The 17730-nt window shown below is 42.6% G+C and overlaps 1 protein-coding gene across 2 annotated transcripts in view; it reads left to right on the forward strand.

Moving 5' to 3' along the window:
* LOC116382119 (ERC protein 2-like) overlaps positions 1 to 17215 on the forward strand; it is a 134807-nt gene extending 117592 nt beyond the window's left edge. For both annotated transcript variants that reach the window (XM_031844854.1, XM_031844850.1), the window contains one exon: positions 15898 to 17215. The gene's annotated coding sequence lies outside the window, so the exon portion shown is untranslated. The remainder of the gene's footprint in view (positions 1 to 15897) is intronic.
* The last annotated feature ends 515 nt before the right edge of the window (positions 17216 to 17730 follow it).

Genomic DNA, 17730 nt, shown 5'->3' on the forward strand with positions numbered 1-17730 from the left:
AGAGCTGGAGCGAACCTCATTCCACATTATATTGCTGTCATTTGTAACAGTCGTCCTACACTCAGTAGATTGTTGCTGTCAGCTGAAGAATTTCTACTTCCAAAAGGCAACTTTGGAAGATAAGATTCAAAGTCTCATTTTCAGATTGATGCTGATTTTTACCTTTTTCCATTGCCCGAAAGTCTTGGAGGAACTTGAACATGAACATTTCTAACAGTTACAAGATTTTTAGGAAAGCACTGCAAGGCTTTTGGAAACATGAGATAGCTGCAGGCCTGGAATTGACCCTCAAGCCATTTGTTGGAAATCGTTCATGCTTTAAGGATTACGAGTGTGCATATGTTTGAGTTTGGATGTTTTAATGTGTGTGTGCGTGTGTGCGTGCGTGTGTGTGTGTGTGCGCGTGTGTGTGTTTGCACACAAGCGTAACTGTGTGTCTCTGGTGCCTTTGAGGTTTGTTAAGGTGTGTTCTCTCTTTGATGTTTGGCATTGGGTTTATAAAAGGGTTGGTTTTAGAGGCATGCATTTTTTCTTAGTGCTGGTGCATATACGTGTGTGTGTGTATGTGTGTGTGTGTGTGTGTGTGTGTGTGTGTCGGCCAGCAGAGTGGATGTGGTTCACCTTGCACTGGCCACCTGTAAGCCATCGACAGAAATTAGCCTCTTTAGTCTTGATGGGTTGCAGAACAGAGAGGGAAGGGCGGTGAGAATGTGGTAGGAGGGCTGTTGGTGGGGTTTTTGGAAAGATGTGTGTGTGTGTGTGTGTGTGTGTTTTGTAGTTATTTAGCTCCGGTTTTCTGGCTGTAGGCCCAAGCCTTCTCAGAGTTGTGCTCTGACTCTACCAAACACACACAACATGGACTCATTAAACTCAGTAAACAAATAAGTCATTAATATCAGCCTGCAGGCTTCAGACACACAAATACAAATGTATGGTGCGTGTGCTCACTTGCGGACACACCAACAACCACGCCCAAGCCCACTGTGTGTGAGGCTTCTATTGGCTGTGGGGTTTGGAACTAGGGAGACTAATGATGTGGTCCTTGTGTTCCTGCTTCCTGTCCTTTGCTGGAGGACTTCCTGTAACAGAGTCATGTGGTCCTGATTACAGTCCACATCTAAGACCCCTGGAGCAGGACAGTTATGCTCTGATACACACACACATTCCCCCCACACGCACACACACACACACACACACACAATAAATATAGAATAACCTGTGTCCCTCTCAACAGATATCTGATATTATTGACCAGGAGCACTGGAAATACTGAGCATCTGTGTTTACTTCTCCTTTCTCTTTAAGTTTCTCTGTCTGTTTCTGGTTTTTCTGCCTTCCCTTTGTTCTGTAGCCAGGAGGTTGTTTGGTGGGATGAGGGGCTGCCTGGTCCTGTTGTATTTTACTCACTGCTCTGCAGCCCAGCCCTGGCACCAGACCTGACAGCTGCGCTATTGATCAAGTGAGGTTGGTTAGTTCTGTAGGGAGAACTACATAATCAGACCATATCAGTGGTTTTGCACATTTTGTTTTAAACTAAAAAGCACATATTTTTAGATCTATTCCAACCATTTGCCAAAAATACCATAAGATAAAATCTGCTACTAACCAGTCAGCCATCATTGCTTTCCATTCATTTAATCCAACATGTACTTGAATGCTCTGAGATGTTAGCATTGGTTGTCAAGCAACAACTTTTCTATTGAGAGAAACAGGAACATTTGCATTACCCTTTGACAGCCCCCTTGTGTGCTTATTGTTTGTCTTCTTAGTTTAATATTCTGACAGCATAGCTCATGAATTCAGCACTTGTTGGCAGCTGACTCTTTGTTGTTGGAGTGCTCTCGAATGCATTAACAGGTAGAATTTCTAAAATGCTCCCTGTATCTAACTGCATCAGGCAATCATTAAAGCAACTTACTAAAATAATAATGTTCACATATGGATTACCTTTCTCAAGCACATTTCAAGTTCATTTTCATATCACGTGGCTGCCTGTCCAAAAATGTAGGGTATGCTTTGGAAAATGGTCAGCAGTAATGTAAACATGATTGGTATTTGTATATAGAATTTGTGGTTTGTGGGATAAAACATGCAAAACATGTAAAAGTATGGTTTTATAAACAGGGTGGATCCAAACAACTGACAGAAGCTGGCGTAATCTAATAGTCCCTTGCTGTTGTATTAGTAATTTTTTACATTTTGTTTAGCAGAAACAGTCCTATTATCATGATGGAGCATCTCGCTGTTTAACAGCTCCATCCAAGTGCAAAGTTGTCATTCCCCATATGCTCTCTGTAGAATAGGAAAAGTGTGTGGAGTGTGTGTGTGTGTCTGTGTGTATAGAGCCACTTTCCAAGGGGAAATTGTTAGCAAATGGGCTCCAACTGCTGGCCTTTTAGCTTTGCAAACACAACCTGAAGGCCTCACCCCACATCCCCTTCTCTCCACTCAAGCCCCCCTACCTCACCCACCCACCCAGCCTCCCACCCACTACAATTCACCTGCCCAACAACCCCAAGGCTTCTCATCCCTCTACTCCCTCCCTCCCTCCCTTCCCTTCTCCCCATTTCTATTTTGCTCACACACAAACTTAGACATTTCCATACCTATTCATCATTCCCTTTCCCTCCCTCTCTGTGTCTCCTTCTTCACACACAGAGAGTCATTCCTGAGTGGGTAAATAGAGTAAATTGCGGCTGACCCCCAGGGTTAGCAGAGGCCACGCTCTCTTTTCATGTCAAAGCCATCTGAAGGCTGATTGGTTGATTGCAGTGCTCTCCGCTTCCAAAAGGCTCCCTTGTGCTGCCGTAATTGCCCTTTCTTGCGCACATACACACATCAACATACTTCACACACATACACACAATCATGCACGTACATACATGCGGAGACACACACATTCTTACAGGCAAATGACTTAATTGGTGTTAATTGCATAATGACAGTAGTGAATTGGACCTGGGTCAGAGGTGACACAGGTTTGAGTGGAGAGGGGGATGGAGAAAGGATGTTGGGAAGATGTGAGAGGAAGGCTGGCACTTCTAGCCTGTCTCAGTCTCCCTCTTTTACTTACTCAGTTCCAATACCTAGCAATCCTTGACCTGATTGCAGAAGTTGGCCCGTGGGGATGATATACACATACACTCACACCACAAAAACAGACAGCCCTTTGTGGCGCCGAGGGATGCTCTATATACTTAACACAAGGATTCAATTTGACTCAGTCTGCATCTGTGGCTGTGTATGTATGTGTGTACCTATGTGTGTGTATTTAACTATACCAGCAGAGTATGTTTGTGTGTGAATGCCAGGGCAGCTGAAAGGGCTCTATTGGGGAAAACGTTTAAGCCATCATCATTAGAGAGTTGTTGGTACAGAGGTGTGTTTTAGTGAAGGACGTAATTGGCCCGTCATAGTGCTGTGTAATCTTCTCATATTCTATGAAAACAGCAAAAGCTATTGGCCATAATGGCCATGTTTAAGGTGGGACCTTCCCATGTTAAACATACAGCATCTTAGCTTGAAAAAGGCTGTAACTGAATAGCAGAGAGAGAGGGTGGTTTGTGTACTGTTTGGTGTATACCAGAAGCCCCGCAGTCATGTTTTATGTCCCCATGCTCCGCTGTACACATTTATTTCCGTTTTATTTTACTTCATGAAAATCATTCTACATTTGTGTGTGTGTGTGTGTGTGTGTGTGTGTGTATGTGTGTGTGTGTGTGTGTGTGTATGAATGCATTTTGAACCCAGTATGTAATGGATTGCGTGATTTCAAAACCAGAGCTTTCTCTAGCGGAAAGACTTCTGCGTCTGAGACCACCCGGGATTAATTTCTCTTTGTGACAATTGTTGTTATGTGTATGCAAGCATGCGTTTTGTGCATGTCTGAACTCTACTGCAATTAAATGAGTAGGTTTGTGTGTGCATATACCTGAATCCGTGTGTGTTTTTCTGCAAGTGCATGTGGCCTTGTGTGTGTGTTTGTGTGTCCTTGTGTGTGGGAGTTACAATATCCCCATCCTGCTGTTAATAGGAGGGAGTGAAAAGTGATGGAAGGTATGGAGAGAGATGGGCCAGTGATGACATAGCCTTATGTTCACCCCCTCTGGATATGGCCCACTTTATATTAGATCTATCCATCATCAGGCTGCACTCAAGTCCCACATGCTTCCTATACCATTCGTATCTAGATGTCCACTGTACATGTGTTAGTCTCATCAATGTTCTACTCATATGGTACATGGTCACGCTCATACTTGTAAAGACTAAATGTACTTTGTCATACCCACTGTATACTTAGTATGTGTGTGCAGCCTGTATTGACTCTCTTTAAGTGTTTTTCAGATGATAGATGTATGGTTTTCTTGTAGTTCCCCAGAAAGACTTCCCCACAGGCTCTTCTAGACACAAAAGGAGCTGTCATTCTCTGCTTTTCTGATCTCACTGTGTGTTCGTTCAAATATGTGTGCGTGTGTCAGTGGTGGAGGGTTTGTATGCGCCTGTGTAAATGCCTCTGTGTATCGGAGCTGTCACCTGTTCCTTGTGCTCTGTACGAGCCCTGTCTCTGAGCGAGCCTTTGATCTGGTCGACAGGAGATTCCTACGGTGTGAAATAGCCCCGGCCAGATTTACTCAATGAAAGAGCAGGCCTTAACCACTGTTATTACACTCTTTTTTTAAACATCACTGCTTGTGTCTGTCTCTCCGTCTCTTCTTCGTTCTCTCTCTTATTCTCCCTGTCTGGTTCTGTCTTTGTCATTTGCTGCCTTCTTACATGCTATATAGATGTGCTTGTAAGTGTACATGCATACATCTTACATTGGAGGAGATTTTCTGTAATATTTACTGCAGAAGCCGTTGCATTGAGTCGTAGCTGAAGTAAAAAGTCCTCCACTCAAAGCCAAGGTTACCCGTGTTGTAACTCAAGAACAGATATGTAGAGGTAGGTCAGTACTACTATCCATATTCCTGGGAGGATATTTTGGACACAATACAATAGTGCACATGACATTTTCTGTTATTGTTGCTTGTTTGTGCCTATTCAGTAATGTGTGAGTGCATGGGTGTATTCAGGGTTGTGAGAAATGACACATAGCACCACAGTCTCTTTATAACTCTATAACAGGAGAGATGAGGGAAGCGCTATCTGTCCCCTTCTCCCTCCTTCTCTCTGTGCTCTGTTAGTCTGATATTAGTGAGTTAGGTTGGGTGTGTCTGTCTGAGCTGTTGAACATGTGTCAGAGCCCAGGTGGGGTGAGACACAATGCAATTATGCCTGTGAAACACCACCCATGTAACACAAACACTGTCCACATGTGTGGACAGTGTCTACTGGCAGTTACGTTGGCTGATGCTAATTTATTGTGGTGAGCTGTGCTATGTTAAATGGTCCATCCTGCAGACCTAAAAGGACGAAACCGGAAAGAGTGGAGTTGAAGTGACCGGGGAAAGAGATGGCTTCCTTTATTGCTGAGTTAGTTTTAGACCAAAACAGTAGAACTCAGCTGGCTTTTGAAACTAAACATCATGCTACATAGCTATTGCATCTCAAAAAATACACATTCTTAAAGGACAGGATAACAATTTGTCAAGTCTGTCTTAACACAATAGTGAGGTGCCCATGTGAACATTGAAACAGGTTATGTTTGCTGTGATCATGCCTCCTGTTCTCACAAGAGATCCTTTTAATATGCCTCCAATGTAATTGATGGGGGACAAAATCCAGTCTACTTTATCTGCAAACGAAAGGTATACTATTATAGGTATTTATTATACTAAAGGTAATAAAACCAGGTATAATCAAACCAGATCATAAATAATTCACAAAATCACATCTTACTATCCCTCCACTGCAGCTCAGCAAGGAAACACTGTCTTGGAAAACAAAAACAGTGAATTTGTACTAAAAAGTGATTGGAACATAACTGCTTGATTTTTGTAACTGCTGAACCTAATATCAGCTGCAGCTGAACTTTTGAATGCACTTTTGCACAAAGTGTGCTGTGGATTTTGTCCTCCATCACCTCTACTGGAATCGCATTGGAAAAAGACCTCTTAAAACAGCCAATATGATAAGGAGGACTGGTTATAGCAAGTAAAACATGTTTCAATGTTCATATGGGCACACATTAAGGTTTAAGTGCTCTGCCCAACCACTTTCATATCATAACATTTTCATCAAGTTTGGGGGAATTAAAAGCTAGAATTATTCCAAAACTAAGAACTCACATTTCTGTTGATTTTTCTGGAATAAAAAAAAAAAATGTATACACAGATGTATTGTCATTGGCCATGTAAGTGCTTTCTAGAAATTACAAAGTAGATATTTTCTTGTCATCATCAATTATGTTACAATTACAAAAAGTTACCCGACCTAAAGTTCCCATCGGCTACCACATCTACTATGTATTGTCCATTTCATTTCTAGCAACTATTTGGGTTGACTTCTCCTTCAACTAGGTAAGTGGGTCGAGACAGCTGTCACGTGTCATTACAGCAAACTGGGGGAGAGATGTGGGGTATGCCAGTTAAACAGAACTACTCAAAGATGTGTGGTAATGTGAGTGATGGTTGAAAGTCACAGTCTGTGACCTGAGAAATCTCCTACTAAACATCAGCACATGACCTTGCTTGGGAGGCCTGAATTCTTTCAGCCTTAAGCCGATAGTATTCCCAGCACCACCCAGACAAAATGGACCAACTTCACACAGACACACACACACACCTCAACATATTATACTGCACATTTTAGTTTTTGGAAGTCTGCACTCACTTCAGTAAATTTCTTTTTCACAGGTCATTTTACTGCAAAGTATCCTGTGCTAATATCAATACCATGTTTGGGACATGAGTTTTAGTTATCAGAGTGAAATGAACAAGGGTTGCTAAATGATCCCCAACTTAGCCAGCACATCAATAATCCACATCAAAGACTTTCACAAATAGATTGAGACATATAGTTCCAGCACCACTCTCTATCATCCTTGGCTATCATAACAGAGTTTTGGCCAAGCCAGTGCAACCTGTTGCATTAATCCCACAGCAAGACTAAATTTCGGAGCAAGCCTTAGCACTGCCTGTGTGGATGGCTCTATCAGCACTTATTTAGTGGGAACAGTGTGTTTCAGCAGTAAATATCACAAACCTATGAGTCGCTTTGTCAAAACTAATGTGGATTATTTACTCTCTATCTGCACCCTGAGCCAAAACTGTCACTTTCTACGATGCTTATTTATGATCCACAGTATCTCCCTTTAGGTTTCGTTGGCGGGGGCCTTTTTCACAGTGTCGTTCAGAGTGCTCCGAAAAGTTGTTAAAGGTCCGAGATGGCTGCGCAAGTGTCTGTGGTTATACTCAAGAGTGATAAGTTTACATGTTTAGGGGTTTAGCCACACAGAGGCTAAAAGGTCCCAGGAAACATAACTGGCACAGACATCTTAACTGTTTTTCACTTGTGTTTGTTTCTGGCCTCAAGCTCAAGCTACCCAGCCTGTAAACCCCCTCTCTCTATCTCATCCACACTTCCCCATCACGGACCCTACCTCTCAACCCTGAGGCTGCGACGGTGGGTTATTGCCACAAAAACATTCCCCCTTGCCTCTTTTCTGATTATCCCTCTTCCCACCCGTCTCATTGCCCCACAACATGCCTGCTGGCAGTGGGACCCGAGAGCCTGGCGTACATACAAACACTCAAAAACTATTGACCCTGATTATTAGGTCAAAAGCTGTTGTGCTTGTATTCAACTCCATTTACTTTGTCAGTTATTAAATTACATTAAATAGTGTATGGCAGCCCAGAATCATTACTATACAAGATGCCTAATGCACGTCTGGGCTTCTATACAGTCCTGTCTCTACCTGGTTGTCATTATTCATAATGTGCAATCGATTTACAGTCTAATAATACAAAAAGGGCTTTTTTTTCCATTTTGAGCTCTTTGTGACACTCAAAGAACATAAATATTAACATCAGAAGCATTAAAGTTGTGCAATAACTTTCAGTCACCAGAATTGGTGTCATATCAACGAGTTACCTGTCAGTCTGTATAATTTCATGTTTCCTCCTCTTGGTTAGTTTGTAAAAAGTCAGGAACTGAAGCAGAACTAAAATGTGTCAAAGAAGTTTTTTTCCCTTAGTCTGGACCAAATTAACCCAACTACAGGAGAGAAAGCACCCTTAAATGTATTTAAAGAATTTAGGTAAACTAACAATGCATTTAAACTCTGATTAAGTCATCAATGTTTTCTTTACTCTCTCTCTTTTTTTACTACATATAACTTGCAGTTCATCATACCTCTGACAGAGCAATGCTCAGAATTAGCAACTTCAAATGTAGCTATTTGGCATTTTTCTCAGGTGTTTCTTCATCCCCTCTCTCACACACTGACACACAGGTCAGACCACCAGGCATTGTGAAAGCCTTCCTATTTATCCACAGTGTATATCCTATATGTCTCATGTCCTGGGGCTATACTGACCCCAGGAGCACCAAACAGACTTGGCCAACAACATGATTGGCTCTTCCTGAGACCGGACTTAAATAGTATTAAACACAACAGTGCAGCTGTGCTAGCAAAAACACACTCATTCCGCTTGACAACAAAATTGACTTTGTCACTCTGTCTCAGATCCTGTTTGTAGACAGATTTTGCATTTGGTTGAACAAAGAAATAAAAAATTGCCATTTGCTTGTCCATGATGTGCAAAAAGAGGCATAATGAGAAACTAAATCACAAGACAAAATCAGTTGACCCCTCGTTCAAGTGTGATGGATGAATACATGAACACATTGTTAACGTTGGATGAGCTGGGGCTCTAATGTTTGATGACCAAACACAAATCTTTGCTGACTGTGTAAGTCTCCATCTTGACCTCAAATACTTGAAGCTACTGAATAGACATTATTATCAGAATTTGTGGACACGAGTGTCCCGCACACACACACACACACACACACACACACAGATACAGATTCATACGCAAACACGCACAGGTCCACATGCAGGCGCAGATACGCGCACCAACACACACCTACTGTATGTAAAGGTGAGAATGTTTTTCCTTCAGAGCAGATTGAGATCTGAAGGATCAAATGTATTTGCTTAATTGGTTCAAATGATCTTAAATAGATCCGAGATGACCAAACCAAACCAAACCATTTGAAATCCAAAGCTCCAGCTTCATTTATAACAAGCATACATCCACACACACACACACACACACACACACACACACACACACACACACACAAACACAGACTTTACTTGCTGGTCTACTTGCGTATTAGGCTCATGTCAAAAACTTTCTATTGGGGCTGATGAGGGTTAGTAATCAGCCTTTTCTTATTAATGTGTGTTCCTCCAGTCTGGCAGGAATTTATGAAATGTAAAGTGCAGTTTTGTTTTCTCAAGTTTGTGTGCTCACTTTTTTATACTGTAGAAACACAGAATGGGGAAAAAAGGTGCTTATCTGTGTCCAGCCTGATGGGAGGAGAGGAAACTGAAAGAGATGGAGAAACTGAGTCTGTGGGCAGAGAGAGACAGAGCAAGGGACTAGTTGGGTTAGGAGTGAGCACTGTTTGGTCAGTGGGTCTCATCAAGCGGGTGGAGGGTGGAGCATTAATATCACCCTAGAAAACAAGGAGGATTTTTGTAATATGCACACACACGAAACACAAATATGAAAACTAAGAAAGGAAGGTAGTGGAGAAGAAACGCTTATATGATGAATAAAAATGTGTTTCTGTAACATTGCTATTTGTACAGAGTACGCCTTTCAACAGTTATCTGGCTCTCTGTCCGTCTTTTCGGAATAAGGTCTTAACTCCAGCCCACACTGTATCTCTGGCATGGAAAATTTCCTCCTCTATAAAACAAAAATATGAATGTCCGTCATGTCTTTTTCCCACATTTGTGTGTGTAGAATCTTCAACACAAAGAGCAGAGTAAGCGCGAGAGAGGGGTTAGATATATGCACATGTTACACTATAAACTTGTTTCTGTAAGCGTAGCGCCTCTGTGCACATTTCAGGGTACTGGGTCAAACCTTCAAAGCAAAATGAATGCCACCATGCACCCTCCCTCCCTCCCTTACCCGCATGAGAGTGCACCACAGCTAGACTTGCATTCACTCCGGTTTTTGCAAATGGGGGTGAGAGGCTGTTACCGTGTCAGTCGGCATGGCCTCTTATCGAACCATCAGACTACCCTCAGATTCTCTTTCCAGATGGAGGTGAGATAGGGCCTCAGAGGCCCAGACCCCCGCAGACACTGAGAGCATGGAGGCCTCCACTGATCTCCTACCTGATGGAGGTGCTTTAATGTGGGTTCGGGTTTCACTTGTCTCCCCTGTCTGGCTGGGCCTGCGCTGGTGTCAGGATGCAGGCGCGTTCAGGGCTCTTCGGCCTGGATTCTGATGGGGCGCTGCTGCTCCACTTCGAGGTGTAGCTCCAGGTCAAGGTGTTGTTATGGGATACAAGCTCCCCAAGGGCCCCAAGCTATTCTTGCAAGGAAAAATAGGTGCAATGGTGGGTTGTAAACACAGCCATACAGGCACTCACAGGCAGACTTTGACACACATGCAGCTGGCCCACAGTAGAGCTCTTGACATTTCTCCCAAAAACATAAACACTGCCACTCATACTGCGCTCAGAGCTAGAGAGGGGAAAAGAGAAAAAAATACTGTGATAGGGCAAGAATAAGCTTGACAGGGTAAATGAGTGAGATTAGTCAGGAACTTCTGAGCGCTACGAGAGACAGATCAAGAGAGACAGAGTGGGGGATGAAGAGGAGAGAGGAATTTGGGAGCAGAGAGAATTCCATGCACTTGTTATCGTTGTTGCGCAAACCTGTATTTAAGACTTGCGTGAACATTTAACATTTTTATGAACATAGTTTCTTTTTCGCCCCAAGTTAAAAATTTGAAGATGTCCCTCCGGTAACACTTTTTCAGCCTCCCTCTCCGATGCTTATGCCTTGTGTATTTGTGTGCTTGAATTTCAACATTCATGCACATGGATGTTTTTTTTTTTTTTTATAAACGCAGGACATGCATTTGTGTTTGTGCAGGGCGTCTTGTGTCTGTGTGCGCGGCATTAGGAGTAGGCTCTGCAGATTCCACCCATGTCATTTGTACATTGGCAAACCTTGGCTGGACTCAAAAAACTCATCGCCATTCCACAGAGAGCCCTCTATCATTCCTCACAGGATTAGAAACAAAAAAGAGGGAGAGGGAGGGAGTTCAAGGGAGGGATTGCTCTTTTACTTTTTGTTGCTGGCACAGACGTTACTGTAATTTAGCTGAAATAATAGAAGTTTTAAAATTGCTACCAGTGTCCCCCTCTGTCTTCCTCTATCACTGTCTCTGTTCATTCTAAACCAGATGTCAATTTGAGGCGGCACAAGGAGACGATGCACGCTAGTGGAGCAGTGTTTGAACGGGAAGAAAGCTCAGAAATAGCACATGTGAAGCATGCTCGGTGTCTGACTCACAGATGCACGCTGCCTCTCCATGGGAGTTTAATGAGTTTGATACATGAGATTTTTTTTTTTTTTTTTTTTTTTCATCAACTGTCAACTCCACCTAGTGGTGTTTGTACTGAACAGATTTCTGGCTGCAGCAAGGACTGAACTGCAATGAGGGAAACGTTACACCAGCAATTGTTAATCTGCTCAGAGTCACTTTACCCTGAGCTTGCTGGAGAAGGGAGGATCAATACCTAGGGTTTGGATATGAATCCCACAAAAGCTACAAACAGTACAGATAAAGTTGCTTCTGTGATCTGGCTCAGTGCTTTTGTAGCATTGGCTGTTCATTGCTAGAGAGCAGTTGCCGACTGTGTTAGTAAGTCTCCTCAGCACCTCTTGGCCTGGCATCTGTGAGGCTTGCTCACACTTGCTTTCACCCAGCATGTGTTTGCTCATATGAAGGAAATTATGTAATTAGCCTTTGAGGGATTGTTTTCTTTCACTCTTTACCCCCTCTCAGTCTTTCTTTCCCTTCTTCTTCTTTTTTTGCACTCCCTCTCTTTCGAGTTTTTGACAGCAGGAGATGGTTGATCTGAGCCACACCCTACTGTAGTTTACCTCCTTCATTAATTGCCAGGAACCATCAGTGGAGGAAAATGAGCTCTTGTCATACAGATCTTAACTGAAGAGTAGCTTTGTTTAACATCAAAGGCAGAGTTTTGAAAGGTGTATGAGGGAGTGGAGATGTTTTGAGTGTGCAGAGGGTTGTGTTGGGCCGGGTTGTGTGCTGGGAGATGGGTGCAGGGGTACACACGGGCAGCATCGGGGGGAGGAAAACCTGGCATTTTGCTCTCTAATTCCAGCCGGCCTGGAGGCCTGGAGCGCTAAGAAGGGCCTCACTGTTGCTCTCTGGATCAGCCAGGTATTGCTTACATAAAAAGCAAGTGAAAACAGCTGTAGGGATAATTAGCTTGATTCTCCATTACATGCCATGAGGGCCAATAACTAAAAAATGGAGTTTTGTTTGGGTTAGAGCTGCAGTCCCAACCAGGAGGAAGTTGTAAAAGTCAGGCTGAAAAAAAAAGAAAGAGGGAAAAAAGGAGAAATTTGGGAAGAAAGGGTGAGCTCTTGAAGCAATTGTTGCCGAGGAGATGTTCTCTCTTCCTGGGGTAGCTTGATGTAGGCCATATTTTTAAGGTTTCTGGGCTGTGGTTTCAAAATGACTGGATGGGCATGTCACATAGATCCTTGTTTTTTATCCATTTAATATACTAAATATAAAAGTTTTTTGCGAATAGTAACATGTCACCTCAGATTAATTAATTGGAACTGGACCAAATGTTAACTGATTTTTTTTTTTTTAAATCGAATGTGTTGTAATGGATTACATTGCATTGCCATGGAGCAATAAAGATGCTGTATGATTTGTTCTTTCCATCATCAATTAGCATGTTGAAACACCGTTACACCTGCATACAATTAATCAGACACATGATAAGAACAGTGCTTTGTTTTTGTCATGGTTTTCCTTGCAAGGCATTTTGTCAAAACTGCTTTTCTTCCAAAGGTTAAATAGACCATCCTTCAGAAACATTATATGTGATCACATACTAGGCATGTGACCACAGAAAAAACATGTATTGACAAAGAATGTCAACAAGATGAAATATGTATGACTACATAGACAGAACAGTGAGATGCCACTTCTGTCTCCCTGTATTTCACCCAAATATCTGGCCCCTCATACCACCAAATGGCTTGTTTTTTATGTCACTCCTCTTGGTAGAGTGAGGTAAGGGGGGGGGGGGGGGGCTTTGTATCTTGAATCTTTGTACTCAATTTAATTTGGTGGGTTTCTCTTTTTTTCTGTAGGATTGACAAGACACCAACCAGCGTTATTTCAAGTGAAAGAGCAGCACTTTAACATTAATGGTCCCCAAACTCTGCAAGGATGCATTTAACAGGCAGTTTATATTAGTAGCACAAGAAGGGGTTCAGCCGCTCATATCCAGACTCTCAGGCTTGACACCCAATCCTCAGGACAAAGACAGACAGTCAAACAGAAAGACAGACTAGGATAGGTTTTGGGAGAATTGCAGGTGGACTAATAAAATAAACCTAAAGATCTAAGATTTGCAAATTTTGATAAGTAAATAATTGTCCTGTCTCCAGATGCAGGCTAAACCAGTATTAATATGGGAACGTGTTCACCCTGTCTGATCCCACCATCAAGCACACTGAGAGTGGAAGAGTGGGGAGGAGGATGAGGGTTACGCAGGGAGTAGAAGATAGGAATGGCTGATTGGAGTTAGAAGGAGATGATGGCTACGTGCTGTAAGAGGGAGAGGGAAATTATATTTAGCAATTTAAAGGTAATGGTAGCAATTTTTGATTTAAAGGACAGTGCACCCAATTGTGATCTGAAAACCAACCTCAAAAGAGACACAGAAATACAAACATTCATATGTGTGAACAAAGCCATTATGAAATGTGAGTTTTATACCCTCTCTAAAGCTACTTTCAGTGAAGTGGCTCAATATGCTAATGGGAGGCTTGAGTCTGATCTGTTGGAGTAAATGTCAAGTGCTAATGTTTTAGTTTTATCAGGAGCTGTTCCTGTGAAGATTCAAGTCACGGTTTGAATATTACAGTGCAATCCATCACATACTCTCCTCATGCAGCCAAACTGCTGCACACCGCCAGTGTCTGTTTGATAAATGGAATCTGCATGTGTGTTTTTTTCCACTTTGTATCAAATGAGCACGCTGTTATTTTCAGTGTTATTCTACTTATTTCAAAATTACATTTGACTTAGACGCAGAAACAGGGACAAGTGCTACCTCGCCCAGCTGGAGTTTATGCAAAAGTGAGCACTTGTTCAAATGTTCTCTTTGTGCAATGCAGTATACGTGTAGTTGGCGTGTTTTGCAGCCCTGTGGACAGTGACCTTTGGGCTGAAAGGACTTTAAGCAGCCTGTTAGAGCCATTTGAGCTCTTGAACTTATCCATCTTGTGGTTATAGCTTTCCTGGCTGATATAATATGCTTTGCTTTGTCACATGTTTCTGAAGCGGGCATAATCATTACTACAAACGCAGAACTCACACTCGGGTACCTACAATTCCATATGATTTTAACAATCTGTCACAACATGCCGACATGTAAAATAATCATAGGCCGATAAGCGTACACACATTCATGACCACAAAGCAACACACACTTCCTCATTAACAACATGAACACAGGCGTCACACGTGAGTTTGTGTAGTGAATGCGTCTGTTGTGTGGCAGTAGTGAGGTGTTGAGAGAGAAGAAAGAGGAGCGGTCTTCAAACACATCCACAAGCAGGTCGTTCTCCATTATGCCTTACCAGGGGCCATATTTGTTGATTCTCTGGCCCTAAAATCATTAATTTAAGTGCAGACGACGGTGAAGAAACCTGAGAATGGTGTCCAACACACATCCACAAATTCACACACAAGCATGTACATGCGCAGACACACATTTGGTCACACTTAAAGGCAAGCGGGTATATGTATATACACACACACACACACCATGTTGCATAACAAATGATGGCACTTTAATTGCTGTGCATGTTTATTTACTCCTGGCTGTAATGGATGGTCCTTCTCTGCCTGGTAGCCAATCAGAGGGAGACAGGAAGAGTGTGAGCAGCCCTGCAGAGCTTGACACTTTCCATACAATTTGACATTCCTCTTTATACACAACACACTAACCTAAGATGTTACCACTAAATACTTATAATCCCCTTACCTTCAAGATTTCGGCATCATTGCTCAGGTCAAATCATTTCCTTTAAAACATTTTCCTCAACTTTACCTGTGAATGTCTCTGGTCCCCGACAAACAAAGTTGGTATGAAAGTATCACCATGCCCCCTCTGAGTGACTGATGATAATGTATTCAGTGATTGGTAGTTAGTTTGTGGCCTGTTTGCTCAGCCAATGAGGCGCCCCCAGCGAGCTAGACATACATCATTGTTTCTTTTTTTCCCACAACCTTACCCTAAGAAAAGAAGTGAGTTGTTGCTGACTGCTGTGCAACCTGAATAACAGACACATTCCAAAAGACTTTTTTTTTTTATTAATGACCACTTGATGTTTGGGCTGCTGCCAACTACATTTAGAGCATTCTTAAGGGCCTCTGGGGGCTCACCAGACAGTTAGAGGAAGAAAATGGTCAACCTAAAGCAAAGAAAGAAACTAAATATCTACACTGGACCTGAGCATTTTTTGTCTATTACCAAGCAACGCAATCATATGATGTAACCTATTAGGAGAGAAACTTTAAAAACAACCTAAGATCCTTTGCTAGATGATGCATCTTTATATCCGTGGATTTGTATTTCCTTCCTTGTGGTTGACTTCTCATATTGATTGATTTTCTTCATGTTTTTTTTTTTCCACAGCTGCTTGTAGAGCCAGGTACCAAGAGGTTCGAGAGCTTCAACTACAAGCATACGCGCTGAACCGGCCTATAATTGCACACCATCATGATCACCTGACATACATATTAGCATACATATGTGGATAAGATCAGCGTTCAGCCGGTCAGAGATTATACCATCTTACCGATGAATGTCACCTCCGCTGACAAATGCAACGGCCGACTGAGGGTGGGTGAATATCCCTCACACGACCATCTGTCATCAGTGTGGAGCTACAAGGTATTGGCAAGCGGCCTTCATTTCCCTAGCTGTTTTCAATAGACTGTGAGCTAGATTCATTTTAAAGTACTGCGGTGCTACAGAGTTCTGGCTTCACATCAAGCGGCAATCACTCCACTCCACCGTCGACTACTGGTGTGGCTAAGCTGAGCCGGTGGAACTAGCCGTAAACCCATGCCAATCCTGGACTGGTTTATGATGGCATGAATGTGTTTACTTCTGCAGCTAAATATCAGACTTTTGTAAATATAACAACATGGACCTCAAAACCCACAATCCACAGAAACCTTCTCAATGTACCGTGCCAAAGGAGACAACCCTGTCTGCTGAAACAAATTACTGAAATGGGACTGCATCTGAATCATTCGGGCTACCCAGTAAACCGCCCTAGTTACCCACTTCCTGCTGAGAGATCAACAAGAAAAAGGCGAATTTGGACTGAGCAGTTTGAGGATCTGCTTACACCTTCTCTAAAATCAGGACCCATATTCACAGGGAAGGAGTCATGGCTGACCTCAAATCAGCCAGCTTACTGTAAGAACAGTCTGTTTATACATTTCTCCTTGTGTTCTTTTAGCCTGCTGTGCATTTGTTTAATGAACCAATATGTTGTGAGCTTTTCTACATCCGAAACAGTTTTGAGTGCCACTCTTCTTTTTTTGAAGTTTTAACAGCTGTGTGTGACTTATTATGCAATGAGTGATGTATTGTTTTGTTGTCTATTTGTTGATCCTGCGAATCTGAGTGGTGAGTCTGTTTATTATGAAGTGACTTGCATTTTGAAGCACTGCGTCATCACTTTTTTCACTGTGCTGGAGGTTGATGAGGACGGACAGTGTTGTGTTTTGATTCAACAGTATGACAGTGTTTCCATTTGGCCCTTACCTAACATGTACATTTTTGTACAGTGTGTTTGCATGCGTGTGTGGTTTCATGCTGCTCTCATGTTTGTGATGACTGTGAAAGTTTGGGGGATAACGGTATTCACCCTTGACTTGTTCCACAGTGTTTTGCAGTGGTCAGCTGGTTTCTCTTGTTTGAATAAAAGTTGTTTTCACAAGAACTGCAACATGGGTTTTATCAGGAAGACAATAATGTCTACATTGACATCGACAGTGTTGTTGGTGAATTTAAGTGCAACAATGGGTATTTTCACAAAATTAAAGTTTCACCGCCGCTAATGGCAACTACAACAATAGACTCTTGCACTGCCCAAGAAAGAACTCTCCCCAGTTTTCAAGGTCTACCAATTCTCTCTCTCTTTCTCTCTCTCATAAACTCAGCCAGATGTTGCCCAGTTTTCTTCCTAGGGGAACGTGGGGGGATGGAGGCGGAGGGGGGTTGATGGAGGCGGGAGGGGTAGTGAGGCATGGTGAGGGATCAGAAATGTGGCTGAGCATGTTTTAAGTGCTCTTTGACGCAGTCGCAGCCTCCAGCATCCACCACGGTAACATTAGCTGGGAACAGAACTCTTGCAAGATTTGCAGGCACTTCACACTCATTCTGCCACAGTTATTCACAGCCACATGAAGAGTACATTCTTAAAGGACATATACACTGTGGAAAAATGTGACA

Source organism: Anarrhichthys ocellatus, unplaced genomic scaffold (genome assembly GCF_004355925.1).
Source record: "Anarrhichthys ocellatus isolate YVR2014 unplaced genomic scaffold, GSC_Weel_1.0 scaffold5, whole genome shotgun sequence".
Classification (NCBI taxonomy): domain Eukaryota; kingdom Metazoa; phylum Chordata; class Actinopteri; order Perciformes; family Anarhichadidae; genus Anarrhichthys; species Anarrhichthys ocellatus.